The following is a 19,394-nucleotide window of genomic DNA, read 5'->3' on the forward strand; positions in this document are numbered from 1 at the left end:
TAGCGTCACACCCAACTTTAGAGGCTCGTAACTTTGGTTCTACTAGACATAGGGGGATGACCTTTGAGTATGTTATAGTCCAATTTGTCCCCCATCCAAGCATACTATAAACGTAGGGCTACGACAAACAGGGGCCGAGATATTAGGCAAAATGTTCGTCAACGTATGGTATCGTCTCGCTTATTGTTATTATGTTACTTATGATTTTAACACTGAACTTTGTAGGCTCATAACTCTCGTTCTATTAGAGATACGGGGATCTCCTTTGGATATGTTATAGTACTCTTTGCTCCCCATACAAGGATACTTTAAACTTAAGGCTACCTTAATATCGTCGTCAACTTATTTTTTTGTCTCACTTATTGTTAAAAGGTTACTTTTGATTTTTGAAAATAAACTTTGCAGGCTCGTAACTCTGTTTCTACTAGAGATACGGGGATGTCCTTTGAGTATGTTATAGTTTAATTTGTCCCCCATCTAAGCATACTAAAAACTTTGGGCTACGACAAACAGGGGCCGAGTACTTAAGCAAAACGTAAAGAATCAAACCCCTCCATAGGAAATGCATTAGACTAAATTTTGGAGGCTCGTAACTCTGGTTCTACCAGAGATACGGGGATGTAAATAATGTGACCTTGACACAAATGTTCGGAAATAAAAAAAACTTCCCGTATTCGAACCTGTGGCCTTCCGGGTTTGAGGCCGATGTGATAACCACTACACTACAGATATGTTACCATTTGTGAGCGAAAAAACAGGGCCAAGAAATAAAGGAAAAAGTGAACAAACAAATCCCTCCTTAGGAATAGCATTAGACCCAACTTTGGAGGTTCGTAACTCTGGTTCTAGAAGAGATACGGGGATGTCCTTTGAGTATGTTATAGTCCAATTTGTTCCCCATCTAACCATACTAAAAACTTTGGGCTACGACAAACAGGGGCCGAGTACTTAAGCAAAACGTAAACAAACAAACCCCTCCATAGGAAATGCATTGGACTATACCTTGCAGGCTCGTAACTCTGGTTTTACCAGAGATACGGGGATGTAAATAATGACACCTTGACACAAATGTTCGTATAATTATAAAGGTCTTTACATATCCCAAGCAAATAAAAATAAAAAAACTTCCCGTATTCGAACCTGTGGCCTTCCGGGTTTGAGGCCGATGTGATAACCACTACACTACAGATATAGTAGCATTTGTGAGCGAAAAAACAGGGTCAAGAAATAAAGGAAAAAGTGAACAAACAAACCCCTCCTTAGGAATAGCATTAGACCCAACTTTGGAGGTTCGTAACTCTGGTTCTAGAAGAGATACGGGGATGTCCTTTGAGTATGTTATAGTCCAATTTGTTCCCCATCTAACCATACTAAAAACTTTGGGCTACGACAAACAGGGGCCGAGTACTTAAGCAAAACGTAAACAAACAAACCCCTCCATAGGAAATGCATTGGACTATACCTTGCAGGCTCGTAACTCTGGTTTTACCAGAGATACGGGGATGTAAATAATGACACCTTGACACAAATGTTCGTATAATTATAAAGGTCTTTACATATCCCAAGCAAATAAAAATAAAAAAACTTCCCGTATTCGAACCTGTGGCCTTCCGGGTTTGAGGCCGATGTGATAACCACTACACTACAGATATAGTAGCATTTGTGAGCGAAAAAACAGCGTCAAGAAATAAAGGAAAAAGTGAACAAACAAACCCCTCCTTAGGAATAGCATTAGACCCAACTTTGGAGGTTCGTAACTCTGGTTCTAGAAGAGATATGGGGATGTCCTTTGAGTATGTTATAGTCCAATTTGTCCCCCATCCAACCATACTATAAACTTAGGGCTACGACAAACAGGGGCCAAGTAATTAAGCAAAACGTAAACAAACAACCCCTCCACAGGAATAGCATTAGACCCAACTTTGGAGGCTCGTAACTCTGGTTCTAATGAAGATACTTGGATGTCCTTTGAGTATGTTATAGTCCAATTTGTCCCCCATCCAACCATACTATGAACATAGAGCTACGACAAACTGGGGCCAAGTAATTAAGCAAAACGTAAACAAACAACCCTCCATAGGAATAGCATTTGACCCAACTTTGGAGGTTCGTAATTCAGGTTCTAATAGAGATACGGGGATGTCCTTTGAGCAGGGTTGGCACGTTTTTGCCAGGGGTGGAAAAAACCGCGGTTTTTACCTGGAAAAAACCGGGCGGCAAAAACTAGTTTTTGCCGCGGTTTTTTCCACCTGGTTTTTTCCAGGTAAAAACCGCGCGGCAAAAACCTTTTTGCCGCGGTTTTTTCCACTTTATGTGGAAATAACGAACTAAATTTTAAAAATAAAAAAATTCGGATTTGAAATGAAAATAAAACGACCAAAATTCTACCATAATTGTATAGGCTTATGATGTGGGTTACATTCTCAGTATAAAATGGAGAAAAAAAACCGCGTGGCAACGAACGTTTTAGCTTTGTTATACAAATAAATGAAAAATCAGTCCTTATTTTTCGCTCAACACTATTTTTTTCAACTCGCTAATTTTGAGATTTCGAAACAGATTGTAGCTAGAAACTGCTTAAAAATTATTGTTTAGTTATCAAATGCGAAGCAACCAGAATCTTTGGAATGTGAGCAAAATTTCATAAGTTGTAAGTTTAAAGTGGATTTAGCTCGAACGTTTAAAACACAATAAATGTTATAAAACTGATTAAGATTGAGACATATTAGCTGTTGGAAGACATATAATAACACGAATGACAAATACAAAGCCAAAGTTAGCATTTCTAATTATCATTTCAATAGGGAAAAGGTTTTTGCCACTTTTTGCCGGTTTTTTCCGTTTTTGCCGGTTTTTTCCACTTTTTGCCACTAGTTTTTCCGGATTTTTGCCAACCCTGCCTTTGAGTATGTGATAGTCCAATTTGTCACCCATCCAACCATACTATAAACTTAGGGCTACGACAAACAGGGGCCAAGTAATTAAGGGAAAAGTTCAAAAACATGCCATAGAAATAGCGTCACACCCAACTTTAGAGGCTCGTAACTTTGGTTCTACTAGACATAGGGGGATGACCTTTGAGTATGTTATAGTCCAATTTGTCCCCCATCCAACCATACTATAAACTTAGGGCTACGACAAACAGGGGCCAAGTAATTAAGCAAAACGTAAACAAACAACCCCTCCATAGGAATAGCATTAGACCCAACTTTGGAGGCTCGTAACTCTGGTTCTAATGAAGATACTTGGATGTCCTTTGAGTATGTTATAGTCCAATTTGTCCCCCATCCAACCATACTATGAACATAAAGCTACGACAAACTGGGGCCAAGTAATTAAGCAAAACGTAAACAAACAACCCCTCCATAGGAATAGCATTTGACCCAACTTTGGAGGTTCGTAATTCAGGTTCTAATAGAGATACGGGGATGTCCTTTGAGTATGTGATAGTCCAATTTGTCACCCATCCAACCATACTATAAACTTAGGGCTACGACAAACAGGGGCCAAGTAATTAAGGGAAAAGTTCAAAAACATGCCATAGAAATAGCGTCACACCCAACTTTAGAGGCTCGTAACTTTGGTTTTACTAGACATAGGGGGATGACCTTTGAGTATGTTATAGTCCAATTTGTCCCCCATCCAACCATACTATAAACTTTGGGCTACGACAAACAGGGGCCAAGTAATAAAGCAAAACGTAAACAAACAACCCCTCCATAGGAAATGCATTAGACTAAATTTTGGAGGCTCGTAACTCTGGTTCTACCAGAGATACGGGGATGTAAATAATGTGACCTTGACACAAATGTTCGGATAATTATAAAGGTCTTTACATATCCCAAGCAAATAAAAATAAAAAAACTTCCCGTATTCGAACCTGTGGCCTTCCGGGTTTGAGGCCGATGTGATAACCACTACACTACAGATATGTTACCATTTGTGAGCGAAAAAACAGGGCCAAGAAATAAAGGAAAAAGTGAACAAACAAATCCCTCCTTAGGAATAGCATTAGACCCAACTTTGGAGGTTCGTAACTCTGGTTCTAGAAGAGATACGGGGATGTCCTTTGAGTATGTTATAGTCCAATTTGTTCCTCATCTAACCATACTAAAAACTTTGGGCTACGACAAACAGGGGCCGAGTACTTAAGCAAAACGTAAACAAACAAACCCCTCCATAGGAAATGCATTGGACTATACCTTGCAGGCTCGTAACTCTGGTTCTACCAGAGATACGGGGATGTAAATAATGACACCTTGACACAAATGTTCGGATAATTATAAAGGTCTTTACATATCCCAAGCAAATAAAAATAAAAAAAACTTCCCGTATTCGAACCTGTGGCCTTCCGGGTTTGAGGCCGATGTGATAACCACTACACTACACATATGTTACCATTTGTGAGCGAAAAAACAGGGCCAAGAAATAAAGGAAAAAGTGAACAAACAAATCCCTCCTTAGGAATAGCATTAGACCCAACTTTGGAGGTTCGTAACTCTGGTTCTAGAAGAGATACGGGGATGTCCTTTGAGTATGTTATAGTCCAATTTGTTCCCCATCTAACCATACTAAAAACTTTGGGCTACGACAAACAGGGGCCGAGTACTTAAGCAAAACGTAAACAAACAAACCCCTTCATAGGAAATGCATTGGACTATACCTTGCAGGCTCGTAACTCTGGTTCTACCAGAGATACGGGAATGTAAATAATGACACCTTGACACAAATGTTCGTATAATTATAAAGGTCTTTACATATCCCAAGCAAATAAAAATAAAAAAACTTCCCGTATTCGAACCTGTGGCCTTCCGGGTTTGAGGCCGATGTGATAACCACTACACTACAGATATGTTAGCATTTGTGAGCGAAAAAACAGCGTCAAGAAATAAAGGAAAAAGTGAACAAACAAACCCCTCCTTAGGAATAGCATTAGACCCAACTTTGGAGGTTCGTAACTCTGGTTCTAGAAGAGATACGGGGATGTCCTTTGAGTATGTTATAGTCCAATTTGTCCCCCATCCAACCATACTATAAACTTAGGGCTACGACAAACAGGGGCCAAGTAATTAAGCAAAACGTAAACAAACAACCCCTCCATAGGAATAGCATTAGACCCAACTTTGGAGGCTCGTAACTCTGGTTCTAATGAAGATACTTGGATGTCCTTTGAGTATGTTATAGTCCAATTTGTCCCCCATCCAACCATACTATGAACATAAAGCTACGACAAACTGGGGCCAAGTAATTAAGCAAAACGTAAACAAACAACCCCTCCATAGGAATAGCATTTGACCCAACTTTGGAGGTTCGTAATTCAGGTTCTAATAGAGATACGGGGATGTCCTTTGAGTATGTGATAGTCCAATTTGTCACCCATCCAACCATACTATAAACTTAGGGCTACGACAAACAGGGGCCAAGTAATTAAGGGAAAAGTTCAAAAACATGCCATAGAAATAGCGTCACACCCAACTTTAGAGGCTCGTAACTTTGGTTTTACTAGACATAGGGGGATGACCTTTGAGTATGTTATAGTCCAATTTGTCCCCCATCCAACCATACTATAAACTTTGGGCTACGACAAACAGGGGCCAAGTAATTAAGGGAAAAGTTCAAAAACATGCCATAGAAATAGCGTCACACCCAACTTTAGAGGCTCGTAACTTTGGTTCTACTAGACATAGGGGGATGACCTTTGAGTATGTTATAGTCCAATTTGTCCCCCATCCAACCATACTATAAACTTAGGGCTTCGACAAACAGGGGCCAAGTAATTAAGGGAAAAGTTCAAAAACATGCCATAGAAATAGCGTCACACCCAACTTTAGAGGCTCGTAACTTTGGTTCTACTAGACATAGGGGGATGACCTTTGAGTATGTTATAGTCCAATTTGTCCCCATCCAACCATACTATAAACGTAGGGCTACGACAAACAGGGGCCAAGAAATTAAGCAAAACGTAAACAAACAACCCCTCCATAGGAATAGCATTTGACCCAACTTTGGAGGTTCGTAATTCGGGTTCTAATAGAGATACGGGGATGTCCTTTGAGTATGTTATAGTCCAATTTGTCCCCCATCCAACAATACTATGAACATAGAGCTACGACAAACTGGGACCAAGTAATTAAGCAAAACGTAAACAAACAACCCCTCCATAGGAATAGCATTTGACCCAACTTTGGAGGTTCGTAATTCGGGTTCTAATAGAGATACGGGGATGTCCTTTGAGTATGTTATAGTCCAATTTGTCCCCCATCCAACCATACTATAAACTTAGGGCTACGACAAACAGGGGCCAAGTAATTAAGCAAAACGTAAACAAACAACCCCTCCATAGGAATAGCATTAGACCCAATTTTGGAGGCTCGTAACTCTGGTTCTAATGAAGATACTTGGATGTCCTTTGAGTATGTTATAGTCCAATTTGTCCCCCATCCAACCATACTATGAACATAGAGCTACGACAAACTGGGGCCAAGTAATTAAGCAAAACGTAAACAAACAACCCCTCCATAGGAATAGCATTTGACCCAACTTTGGAGGTTCGTAATTCAGGTTCTAATAGAGATACGGGGATGTCCTTTGAGTATGTGATAGTCCAATTTGTCACCCATCCAACCATACTATAAACTTAGGGCTACGACAAACAGGGGCCAAGTAATTAAGGGAAAAGTTCAAAAACATGCCATAGAAATAGCGTCACACCCAACTTTAGAGGCTCGTAACTTTGGTTCTACTAGACATAGGGGGATGACCTTTGAGTATGTTATAGTCCAATTTGTCCCCCATCCAACCATACTATAAACTTAGGGCTTCGACAAACAGGGGCCAAGTAATTAAGGGAAAAGTTCAAAAACATGCCATAGAAATAGCGTCACACCCAACTTTAGAGGCTCGTAACTTTGGTTCTACTAGACATAGGGGGATGACCTTTGAGTATGTTATAGTCCAATTTGTCCCCATCCAACCATACTATAAACGTAGGGCTACGACAAACAGGGGCCAAGAAATTAAGCAAAACGTAAACAAACAACCCCTCCATAGGAATAGCATTAGACCCAACTTTGGAGGTTCGTAACTCTGGTTCTAGAAGAGATACGGGGATGTCCTTTGAGTATGTTATAGTCCAATTTGTCCCCCATCCAACAATACTATGAACATAGAGCTACGACAAACTGAGACCAAGTAATTAAGCAAAACGTAAACAAACAACCCCTCCATAGGAATAGCATTTGACCCAACTTTGGAGGTTCGTAATTCGGGTTCTAATAGAGATACGGGGATGTCCTTTGAGTATGTTATAGTCCAATTTGTCCCCCATCCAACCATACTATAAACTTAGGGCTACGACAAACAGGGGCCAAGTAATTAAGCAAAACGTAAACAAACAACCCCTCCATAGGAATAGCATTAGACCCAATTTTGGAGGCTCGTAACTCTGGTTCTAATGAAGATACTTGGATGTCCTTTGAGTATGTTATAGTCCAATTTGTCCCCCATCCAACCATACTATGAACATAGAGCTACGACAAACTGGGGCCAAGTAATTAAGCAAAACGTAAACAAACAACCCCTCCATAGGAATAGCATTTGACCCAACTTTGGAGGTTCGTAATTCAGGTTCTAATAGAGATACGGGGATGTCCTTTGAGTATGTGATAGTCCAATTTGTCACCCATCCAACCATACTATAAACTTAGGGCTACGACAAACAGGGGCCAAGTAATTAAGGGAAAAGTTCAAAAACATGCCATAGAAATAGCGTCACACCCAACTTTAGAGGCTCGTAACTTTGGTTCTACTAGACATAGGGGGATGACCTTTGAGTATGTTATAGTCCAATTTGTCCCCCATCCAACCATACTATAAACTTAGGGCTTCGACAAACAGGGGCCAAGTAATTAAGGGAAAAGTTCAAAAACATGCCATAGAAATAGCGTCACACCCAACTTTAGAGGCTCGTAACTTTGGTTCTACTAGACATAGGGGGATGACCTTTGAGTATGTTATAGTCCAATTTGTCCCCATCCAACCATACTATAAACGTAGGGCTACGACAAACAGGGGCCAAGAAATTAAGCAAAACGTAAACAAACAACCCCTCCATAGGAATAGCATTTGACCCAACTTTGGAGGTTCGTAATTCGGGTTCTAATAGAGATACGGGGATGTCCTTTGAGTATGTTATAGTCCAATTTGTCCCCCATCTAAGCATACTAAAAACTTTGGGCTACGACAAACAGGGGCCGAGTACTTAAGCAAAAGGTAAAGAATCAAACCCCTCCATAGGAAATGCATTAGACTAAATTTTGGAGGCTCGTAACTCTGGTTCTACCAGAGATACGGGGATGTAAATAATGTGACCTTGACACAAATGTTCGGATAATTATAAAGGTCTTTACATATCCCAAGCAAATAAAAATAAAAAAAATTTCCCGTATTCGAACCTGTGGCCTTCCGGGTTTGAGGCCGATGTGATAACCACTACACTACAGATATGTTACCATTTGTGAGCGAAAAAACAGGTGCAAGAAATAAAGGAAAAAGTGAACAAACAAATCCCTCCTTAGGAATAGCATTAGACCCAACTTTGGAGGTTCGTAACTCTGGTTCTAGAAGAGATACGGGGATGTCCTTTGAGTATGTTATAGTCCAATTTGTTCCCCATCTAACCATACTAAAAACTTTGGGCTACGACAAACAGGGGCCGAGTACTAGTAGTAAGGACTATACAAATACGCATGGATCCAAGATGGCCGCCACCCCAAGATGGCCGCCCTCTCCCCATCCACCAAACTTGCAAACAAAGATTAAGCTAAATTCCTACCTGATCAACCCTACCTTCCAGCATGCTATGACTCTTTAGAGGGGTTTTACCCATTTTTCCCCCAAAACAAGCTCGGCTAACCCTCGGAGGGTGAAGTTCTTTTTGCAAGATCCCCGTTTAAATTTAAGACCCAAGATTACGTTATTGTATGAGAAAATCTTACCTGACATACCCTGCATTCCACCGTGCTATGTCACCGTCTATGAATATTAACGGAGGTCGGTTTTACCCCATTTTTCCCCAAACAAGCCCGGATTAACCCTCCAACCAAAGATTGAACCATAAAAATCCTACCTGACTTACCCTGCCTTCCACCATGCTATTAAGGGGGTTTTACCCCCCTTTTAATAGCTCCAGACTACCACGAGTTCCTACCTTGTGTTATTTTCAACACCCATGACGTCATCTTCTTAATCAAAACAAAAACAAGCTATATTCAACCTTGGCGTCATCCTCCAATCTTACCCTGCCTGCTAGGGTGCTAGTAATGGGCGGTACCCCTTTAATAAACCCAAACCAGCCCGGACTTTAAAAAAGCTTACCTCCAGTCCTACCTTCCAGCGTGTTATTAAGGGTAAATGACCTATTTAATAACCCTCCAAACAAGCTCGGACTACCGGCCCTACCGGTAAAGCTGCTTTCAACCTGGGCATCCATGACGTCATCCTTCCAACTCAAACTAATATGAAATTATTGGCGCCATATTTAAAAAACTTCTCTCCAGCCCCGCCTTCTAGCGGACTATTTTAGTAACCATTAATAGCCGTAACCCGTTCAATGGACATAAACAAGTTGGGACCATCCCTACTAGTAAAGGATGTTTTTTCCCTGGCCAACTATGATGTCATCCTCTCAACTAATATTAAATTATTGGTACCATATTTATTGGCCTTCTCGTGGGCTATTTTAGTAACTATTAAGGTAATTCATCCATAGAATCAATTAAAACAAGGCCGGACCAGACCTAGTCAGAGAGGGTGCTTTCAACCTGGGTGACTATGACGTCATCCTCCAGACTATGACTCAAACCAAAACTTAATTATACATGACCTCAAGCCCTGCCTTCTAGCGGGCTTTTTTAGTAACTATTAAGGGAATTTACCCATGGAACAAATCAAAACTAGCCCGGATCAGTCTAGGTTTGCCTATGTAGAGGTTGTTGCCCACGAAAAAAAAAAAAAAAAAACCAAAACAAACAATCCCTGCCAGCTTGCTATTTTACGCCTTTGACTGTACTTTAATTTAAGGGTTTCCAAACAAGTCAAAACACGCCCAAACTTGTCCGGGCCAACCAAGTTTTGTCCAGACAAGTTAAAACTAGCCTAAACTAGGCTGGGCCAACCAAGTTTCGTCCAAGTATAGATCTATCCCCCCGTTGATTGGACTAATAATGGGTGGATTACTTATGTACCTGCTACCGTTTGATTACTTACCCATGTAGATGTTCCAACGATGATGTTTTAACTAGGATACCCCGTTGGCTTAGCGAAAATAAATGTTGTAAGAGGTTAGTTGGCAAAAAGCAAGGTTTTTTAATGCGATTAACGAAGAGGTAGCGGGTTTGAATCCCGGTGGAACAATAAATAAGCCCGGATTAACCTGAATTCGTATTCAGGGTGTTACTGTTTAATTAATTGTACGTAGATCAGACCATTTACCCTGACTACGCCATTAATACGGGTAACCAATTTAACTACGTTTGCCTTAACTCGAACACGTACACAACGTCGCTGTTTAAATTTTCCCGCCAGCAATTTAGTGTCTTTTATTATTCGTCGGCAAAAAAACTTGATTTTGAGACAAATCAACTTTGTTTCCTTCTAAGTCAAAAGTTAATGAAAAAACAGATACACATTTTAAAAAAAAACAAAAGATATTTACTCTTGCGTCTTGTACAAAAATTAAATACAAAATAAACAAATGAGTAGCCAAACAAAGGCGTTATTTGCGTTCTTAAAGTGTCCATATATTTATACAAAGGAATTCATTTCTAAATACCTAAATTTTCCATTTAGCCGTTAAGAGAGAGAAATTTGGAGTGGCGCGAGTTTTATTCGCCTCAATATAGCCAGGGGCAAAAAAAAGAGATTCTAAAAAAAGAAGGTCATTCTTCGCGTCTTCAGTGAGAGATATTTCCGGAAGCGTTTTACCAATTTTAACGAGACTAGAGTTTTAAACTAGATACAGAACAAATCTTTATACATTTTTTAGCTTTAACAACGACAAATAAGACGGGAAAACTAATATTTTCATCCTTTTGTCAGGCGAAAAAAAAAAACCTCAAATATTAGCCAATTAGTACGATCTTTAAGGGAAGATCCTGCTCCACATTCCGAAAACTCAAAACATTTAATCTGCATCAAGAATGCGTAAGGCAGAGCAGGATCCCCCCTTATTTCAGCATTCCTTAACTACTTTACGAGAGCCACCAAAGAACCCTCATCAGACCCCCCTGGATTATGAATCTCGACAAGTAAACAAGCGGGTTTTTTGTCGCATATAAAAAGATTTCCTGTAAAGCTTTTACAGAAAAACCCCATTATGTGGCAAGAAACTCGCTTCCTTGCCTATTGAAACTCATAGATTAAAGGTAAATGATAACCCATTGGGGGGCCCGCGTAATTCCCGGAGAAAAAATCCGAGCCACATCTCGACAAAATATTAATAATCCTCAAAAAGCGGGCTGCAACAAAAAGAAGAAATTAGCTAGAGTCTGGTACGTACCAAGTGGCGGTACGTACCTAGTCACGCTTCGGAACTTAGCCATCAAAAAATCCCTGTGTTTTTGAAAACTTTTAATATAGAAAACATTTGGCTGCGAATCCATAATTTTGGAAGTGACGAGGCCCTCGTTATCGCTTTTTACGGGTTAACGATGGCGTTAAAGTACCGCCAACAAGATCGTAATGCGTGGCCGTCAAATTCAACTTAAATATTCAAGAAATTTTCTCACAAATATATATTGCTAAGCCTAAATATATTTCTATAGGTTACGCGGCAAAAATAAGAGATTCTACCCCGTTACTCACCGATTGTAAAGAGAGACGCATTCAGGGTTTCAAAAAGTTTAAATTGTTAACATTTAAAAAACCCGTATATATACCGGCAAAAAAATTAGGTTACCCCACCCTTTTTTACGTCTAGTCTTGTACTCGCCTTGATTTTCTTTTTTTCCCCACTACAGAAAGCCAGTTTTTTTTTCGGAGTAATTTACTTTCTCTTTTAGCGGCGAAAGACTCGCAAATAACCCTGAAGGGAGGAGTGAAATATTTTCGTAAACGTTTACCTTACTACAAAATACCTAGGAATGGTTTAAAGTTACATGTTGGGTGGGTCAAAGAAATGGATAAAATAAGGGAAGGATGTGTCTCGATTTAAAAAAAATCACCCATAGATTGCTTACCTGTCCAATTTTTTCTATTACAAGGAATCCCAGTTGGATATTATGCTAGAGGCAAACCTCTGAAATTGATGCCAATGATAATTACGTCAATCATAGAGGTGATTAAATTGAATATACTTTAGAGAGTGGAGGGGGGTTTAAAAAAACTGTTGCTTAGTAACTCATTTTTTAAGCTGTAAAATTAACGTGTTGAATAAATTTGTTTCCTTTTCTATTTTTATACTAGAGCTATCTTTGGAGTCTGTAATAAGTATACATGTCTCTAAGTAAAAAATATTATAGATATTATAGGATAATTCATTTAATCTTTTGTGACTTAATTATAGTCCTTCTAGAGATTATGTTTATAAATATATCGAAATAAGCAACCGTTACTCTTCCAAACAAATAAGAAGCATAACTAGAAGCGTAGATAAATATTAAAATAAGCTAGCCAATCATTTTTGACAAGTTATGTACTTTGAAATATAACTCTAAGGTAACGCAAAAGAAAAAATCCTAATGTATTTATGGCTGAAAGGTGAAAAAAAAACAAAGCGACTATAATAGAGAAAATTCTTGACATGTCCTATATGACAAATTAATTGTAACACTGTTTCGTGTGTTTCTCAGGTTTTCGAGTATTAACTCGCACATTTTGATTTATGGCAAGCGAAAAAACACCTTGTATAATGGGAGGAGAAGATGTCAAACTTTCCGCTAATAAATTCATAATTGACTTTTACATATATATTTATAAAGTTAGAAATCTATTTAGCTCAAGGTCCTAGTTTTTTGTATGCAGAAGCTTGTTTGGGCGTGTTTTGAATAATTAAATTTGAATAAGCCAATACTTTCAAGATTTTAAAATTCAATAAATAGGAAAAAGTTAATTAGGCATAAAATTAGAAATCTCTCCGAGGTCTAAGATTTTTTCGTATGCAAATAATTCAAAGAGATCGTGTTATATAAAAGGTTAAAAAGGAGTTACTTTGATAGAAGCCCGAGGGGACAAATATTATTCGTATGCAAAAGCTTGTTTGGGTGTGTTCTAAATAATTTAATTTGAATAATTCACATAAGATCGCATTATATAAAGAAAAAATTTTAATGAAGGTTAAAAGTAATTATTTTGGGAGGGAGAAAAGGGGTTTTTTAATATGATATAAATCTAAATAATTGTATATTAATATTAAACTATAGGAGTATTTTTTATATAGGCAGGTATGGCATCATCCTTTATAATTTTTAGTATCAACTCCACAATAAATAAAAATGTATTTTTGGGGGGCATAAATAATATCGATTTTTTGGAGTATTTAAGACCAGAGTCTCGATACTTTCTTCATTCGAAAATTTTCTAGACGCTTTCTGTCGCTTTACAAGCTCTTAAACACTTGTAAGTAATGTCTAGTTTAATTCCTTGCGGTCGCTCTATGATATGGAGGGTGAATAGAAAGCTCTATGACAATCCTGATTTAAAGGATTTTACTTGGGATGATTTATTTAGAGATGTTTGGGATAAAAATACTTTAACGGACGCGCAGAAAAGGAACATTTGGCGTAAAATGACAGGGGCATACAATGCTTCTTTCTTAGTGTTTACGATTCAAGACGTCTATAATCACCATTATAGACCTGACGCGAATTTACTCCACGCTCTCGTTAGAGGTTGTTCCAATTACACGGACCATATGTTTTTTAAAGTCGAAAACGATGGTATCTTTACTAGCTGGTGGTTCAGCCCCAACGCGAACAAATTTTGGTTTTCAAACCCATTTTGCATACAGGAGCGAAAAGAACGCGATAGAATAGAAAGCTACGAAATACAATACGATATGGCAGTTGATTATATTTTCAATGCTCTGGAGGATTTATGCTGGTTGAGACTATTTCGCCAACACAGAATCTTGGAAAAACCCCATGTCCAGTTTGCATTGCGGCTCATTTCTAAACACCTTTTCCAAGCTCGCGTTTTTGTCAGCGTAACCCAATTTTTTACGACTATTAACAACCCCCAAAACAATAGCTCGGTCCGAATAAGTAGATTTACAACGTGGATAGTTCCCCCGCAAACCTTTTCTAAAATAGAGTGTCCGTACGGACCCATACATCACGCTTCGGTGAAATGTACAGCGCGTTATTGGTATTACGGGGGCTATTGTTTTCACGAAGAAGCGTTCTATAGACGTGTCTTAGACATGTGTTTTAAATTATGCTTGCTGCAACTCACGAGGATAAATAGACCGTGCCCTAAAGAAAAGACTCACTTTCGACAGTCCTTAGCTAGATGGTATTTAAAGAAAGCCATGTATATAGCGGGCGTAGCTCGCCTATATTGCAATACCACCTGGTGTTTAACATTATCAGACATTATGCAAGGACTGATAGACAGCGACGCGTTACCCTTTTTAGTAACGTTGATTTAAAATAATTGAATGGTCAAGCGACGGTGAAGATTTAAAACGGCCGGCGGATAAAGACAAACAGTGAGCTCAAGAATTACAATAACAAACTGGTCCTTAGATTTGATAATTACCCGAATTATATGTTTTTTAATATTAAGGCTGTTAATTTATTCTGTAGTATATTAGAATAGGGTTATAATTAACTTTGCGTAGTTATATATAAGTTCCAGTTTAAATAGTACAGAGACTAGTTGCGATAATACAATTGTGGTGAAATTTTTTTTTATTAGAAATTCTAATCCATCTTTAAAACGCCTTTATTCTCCAAAAAAATGTAAGTAATATATTTGATATAAATATATTTGATATAAATATATTTGTATGTATTTCTTTTTAAAACTTTGGTGATAATTTAGGGCCAGCGTCGAGAGCTTTGTGGACGTTATTAAGAAGCAAGGCTCTGCCCTCATGCCCCGTAACGGGCATCTTTATTGTCCACATTGCGAAGGGACATTAAAGGATATGCCCGACTATGGCCAATTAAATTACTATTGCACGACGCGCGAATGTAATTATTTTAGAAAATGCGTTTTAGTCCAGTGCAAACAATATATCAGTTTTGCCAAGCGTAGCGACCAGCGGCATTTGCTTAGCACACGGAACTTTTGTTCACTTTGCGGTGAATTTAAGTACCGTGTAAAAGACATATGCCCGTGTTACGAGTGGTCCTGTGATTGACAGGTAATTCTCAATTGGTACTATTATTTGTTTTAAAAAGTGTAAATTTTTGACTGAATGTTACTGTATAAAATTTAGGTTAAGTCTCAACACAAGGATGCTGTTGTTTTTTATTTTTTAATTAATTTTATATTTTTTATGTTAATTATTTTAGTTATTTAAATTCTATTTTTCTATGTTAATTTTTTCAGTTATTGAATATTTTATTTTTCTATGTTAATTTTTTAGTTATTTAATATATTATTTTTGTTAGTGATTAAAATAAATTATTTATAAAAATATGGTTTTATCATTTTAATTATTGTATTTTGACATGCAAATGTATACATAAAAAAAAAAGGTTCATATTGATACAAGACGTATTAATTCTCATCTAAATTACCTTTATAACCTCAAAAAAAATAATCGCACTAAAGTTTACTTTAAAATTAGACAGATCTTAATGTCTGGAAGTTTTAAAAAACCTTTAATAATCTCTGAATAGCGGGAACAGGCAAGAGGTCTTTAAAAAACCTGTTCTCATTTTTTAAAGAAATGTCTGGAAATTAGTTTAGCCTAAAGTGTTTAAGAGAGTAGTAATGCGGTAAAATGTTGTGTCTCGTGTGATGATTTCATAAGCGAATAATATTACAGCCATTTATAAATACTGGACGACATAACACAGCGATGCATCAGCAATTTGACCCATCATATTAGAAGACGTTTAAAAAAATCTCCAGTTTAAGCAACAAAATAAGCAATTAAAACAAGCCTAATGATTCTCTTTCGGGGACAAACAACTTGGAACTATTTTCTGTAACGAATTGCCTTCAATAATTTAAGCGAGGTCAACTTGGTCTAAATTATTTCGATGCTGGAAAAATTAAATATTAACATTGGATTTCATTTAGAAAGCTTTTCACGCTTCAAAATTTGAATTTAGTTCACAATTGGTCAGTTATCTAGGGTAAAAGTTAAGTAATACTTCAGGCCTTTTCACGCCAGCGAATGTTTGTAAATTTGTTCTAGTTTAGACCGTGCTGCTGACTTGGGTGTAACAATTTTTTCAAATATATTAGTACTTCTTCCGCCACTTAGATGTACAAAAACAACTAAATTCAATTTGATAAAATACGTTTTATGTTAACGGAACATTTATATTCAACAGGGCTCGTTCGTTAAGGTGTTAAAAATTTAATAATAAATGCATGCATTTTTTAAAAAATTGAAAATAGGCAGAGATTTTGCATGACTTTTTTTCCTTCATTACATTTGCAAGTGTATTTGGAACTATCTTGAGACACAGAACAAAAAATATCCGTACATTCGCAACTAATATCCAGAACACAATGCGCGTTATTTTTGGCTCAAATTTCCTTCCCCTCTCACTCGCAACCATCCTCGCATTTTTCCGTTTTCACTTAAGACCAATCCCGGGTAACACTCGCATTTATAAGTACTGTTATCGGAAGAATTGGGGTTGCAAACGGTTTTGATGTCGGAAAAATTATCATTTCCCTCGATTTCGCATATATCGACGCACTACAAATCGGAATCAGGGATCAAACCAATGGAACATTGGCAATAATACGTGGCGTTATTAGATTCATTAACGTGACATTCTGCATTAAGATTCTGACATTCAATATCCCCTTTTGCTTCGCCAATGTCAACGCAAATGCTAGCCTGACTATCATAGTGACCAGCTGAGCATTCGCAGTAAAATGTAGTATTTTCATGACTCGATACGACGCATTCGGCTTTAAGCTCTGAGCAGGCATTATCTCCCATAGTTTTACAAATATTTTCGCATGTTTGGGTATTATCCTCGAACAGTCCAGCATGACATTCGCAGTAATACGTTGAGTTATTAGTTTCATCAACACGGCATTCGACTTTAAAATCCTGGCATTCACTGTCACCTTTTACTCGGTAGATATCACCTCAAATTAGGTTTTTTTCATCTTCGAATAGCCCGGCGGGACATTCACAGTAATAGGTTGATGTGTCAGTTTGATTAACGGCATTTTGCTCTACGATTTTGCCACTCACTTTCTTTTAAAAACATTAAAAATCCCCAGCGATTTTTAAAATGCATGAATTTTTTAGCGTGACATTCGGTATTAAGATTATGACATTCAAAAGCTGCTAAAAATTTTATAACAAAGGCATGAATTTTTTTAAGAAAAATTTTAAATTTTAAAATTTTTTAAAATTTTAAAAATCACCGGGGATTTTTAAAATTTTTCTTAAAAAAATTCATGCCTTTGTTATAAAATTTTTAGCAGCTTTTGAATGTCATAATCTTAATACCGAATGTCACGCTAAAAAATTCATGCATTTTAAAAATCGCTGGGGATTTTTAATGTTTTTAAAAGAAAGTGAGTGGCAAAATCGTAGAGCAAAATGCCGTTAATCAAACTGACACATCAACCTATTACTGTGAATGTCCCGCCGGGCTATTCGAAGATGAAAAAAACCTAATTTGAGGTGATATCTACCGAGTAAAAGGTGACAGTGAATGCCAGGATTTTAAAGTCGAATGCCGTGTTGATGAAACTAATAACTCAACGTATTACTGCGAATGTCATGCTGGACTGTTCGAGGATAATACCCAAACATGCGAAAATATTTGTAAAACTATGGGAGATAATGCCTGCTCAGAGCTTAAAGCCGAATGCGTCGTATCGAGTCATGAAAATACTACATTTTACTGCGAATGCTCAGCTGGTCACTATGATAGTCAGGCTAGCATTTGCGTTGACATTGGCGAAGCAAAAGGGGATATTGAATGTCAGAATCTTAATGCAGAATGTCACGTTAATGAATCTAATAACGCCACGTATTATTGCCAATGTTCCATTGGTTTGATCCCTGATTCCGATTTGTAGTGCGTCGATATATGCGAAATCGAGGGAAATGATAATTTTTCCGACATCAAAACCGTTTGCAACCCCAATTCTTCCGATAACAGTACTTATAAATGCGAGTGTTACCCGGGATTGGTCTTAAGTGAAAACGGAAAAATGCGAGGATGGTTGCGAGTGAGAGGGGAAGGAAATTTGAGCCAAAAATAACGCGCATTGTGTTCTGGATATTAGTTGCGAATGTACGGATATTTTTTGTTCTGTGTCTCAAGATAGTTCCAAATACACTTGCAAATGTAATGAAGGAAAAAAAGTCATGCAAAATCTCTGCCTATTTTCAATTTTTTAAAAAATGCATGCATTTATTATTAAATTTTTAACACCTTAACGAACGAGCCCTGTTGAATATAAATGTTCCGTTAACATAAAACGTATTTTATCAAATTGAATTTAGTTGTTTTTGTACATCTAAGTGGCGGAAGAAGTACTAATATATTTGAAAAAATTGTTACACCCAAGTCAGCAGCACGGTCTAAACTAGAACAAATTTACAAACATTCGCTGGCGTGAAAAGGCCTGAAGTATTACTTAACTTTTACCCTAGATAACTGACCAATTGTGAACTAAATTCAAATTTTGAAGCGTGAAAAGCTTTCTAAATGAAATCCAATGTTAATATTTAATTTTTCCAGCATCGAAATAATTTAGACCAAGTTGACCTCGCTTAAATTATTGAAGGCAATTCGTTACAGAAAATAGTTCCAAGTTGTTTGTCCCCGAAAGAGAATCATTAGGCTTGTTTTAATTGCTTATTTTGTTGCTTAAACTGGAGATTTTTTTAAACGTCTTCTAATATGATGGGTCAAATTGCTGATGCATCGCTGTGTTATGTCGTCCAGTATTTATAAATGGCTGTAATATTATTCGCTTATGAAATCATCACACGAGACACAACATTTTACCGCATTACTACTCTCTTAAACACTTTAGGCTAAACTAATTTCCAGACATTTCTTTAAAAAATGAGAACAGGTTTTTTAAAGACCTCTTGCCTGTTCCCGCTATTCAGAGATTATTAAAGGTTTTTTAAAACTTCCAGACATTAAGATCTGTCTAATTTTAAAGTAAACTTTAGTGCGATTATTTTTTTTGAGGTTATAAAGGTAATTTAGATGAGAATTAATACG

At 37.5% G+C, this 19,394-nt stretch overlaps 1 protein-coding gene across 2 annotated transcripts in view; it reads left to right on the forward strand.

Moving 5' to 3' along the window:
• The window catches only part of alpha-Catr (alpha-catenin related), a 157,382-nt gene that overhangs the window by 80,068 nt on the left and 57,920 nt on the right, over positions 1-19,394 (forward strand). The window lies entirely within an intron of this gene.

This window comes from Phalangium opilio, unplaced genomic scaffold, assembly GCF_054372755.1.
Source record: "Phalangium opilio isolate 3A_F unplaced genomic scaffold, DU_Popi_V2 ptg000017l_1, whole genome shotgun sequence".
NCBI lineage: Eukaryota > Metazoa > Arthropoda > Arachnida > Opiliones > Phalangiidae > Phalangium > Phalangium opilio.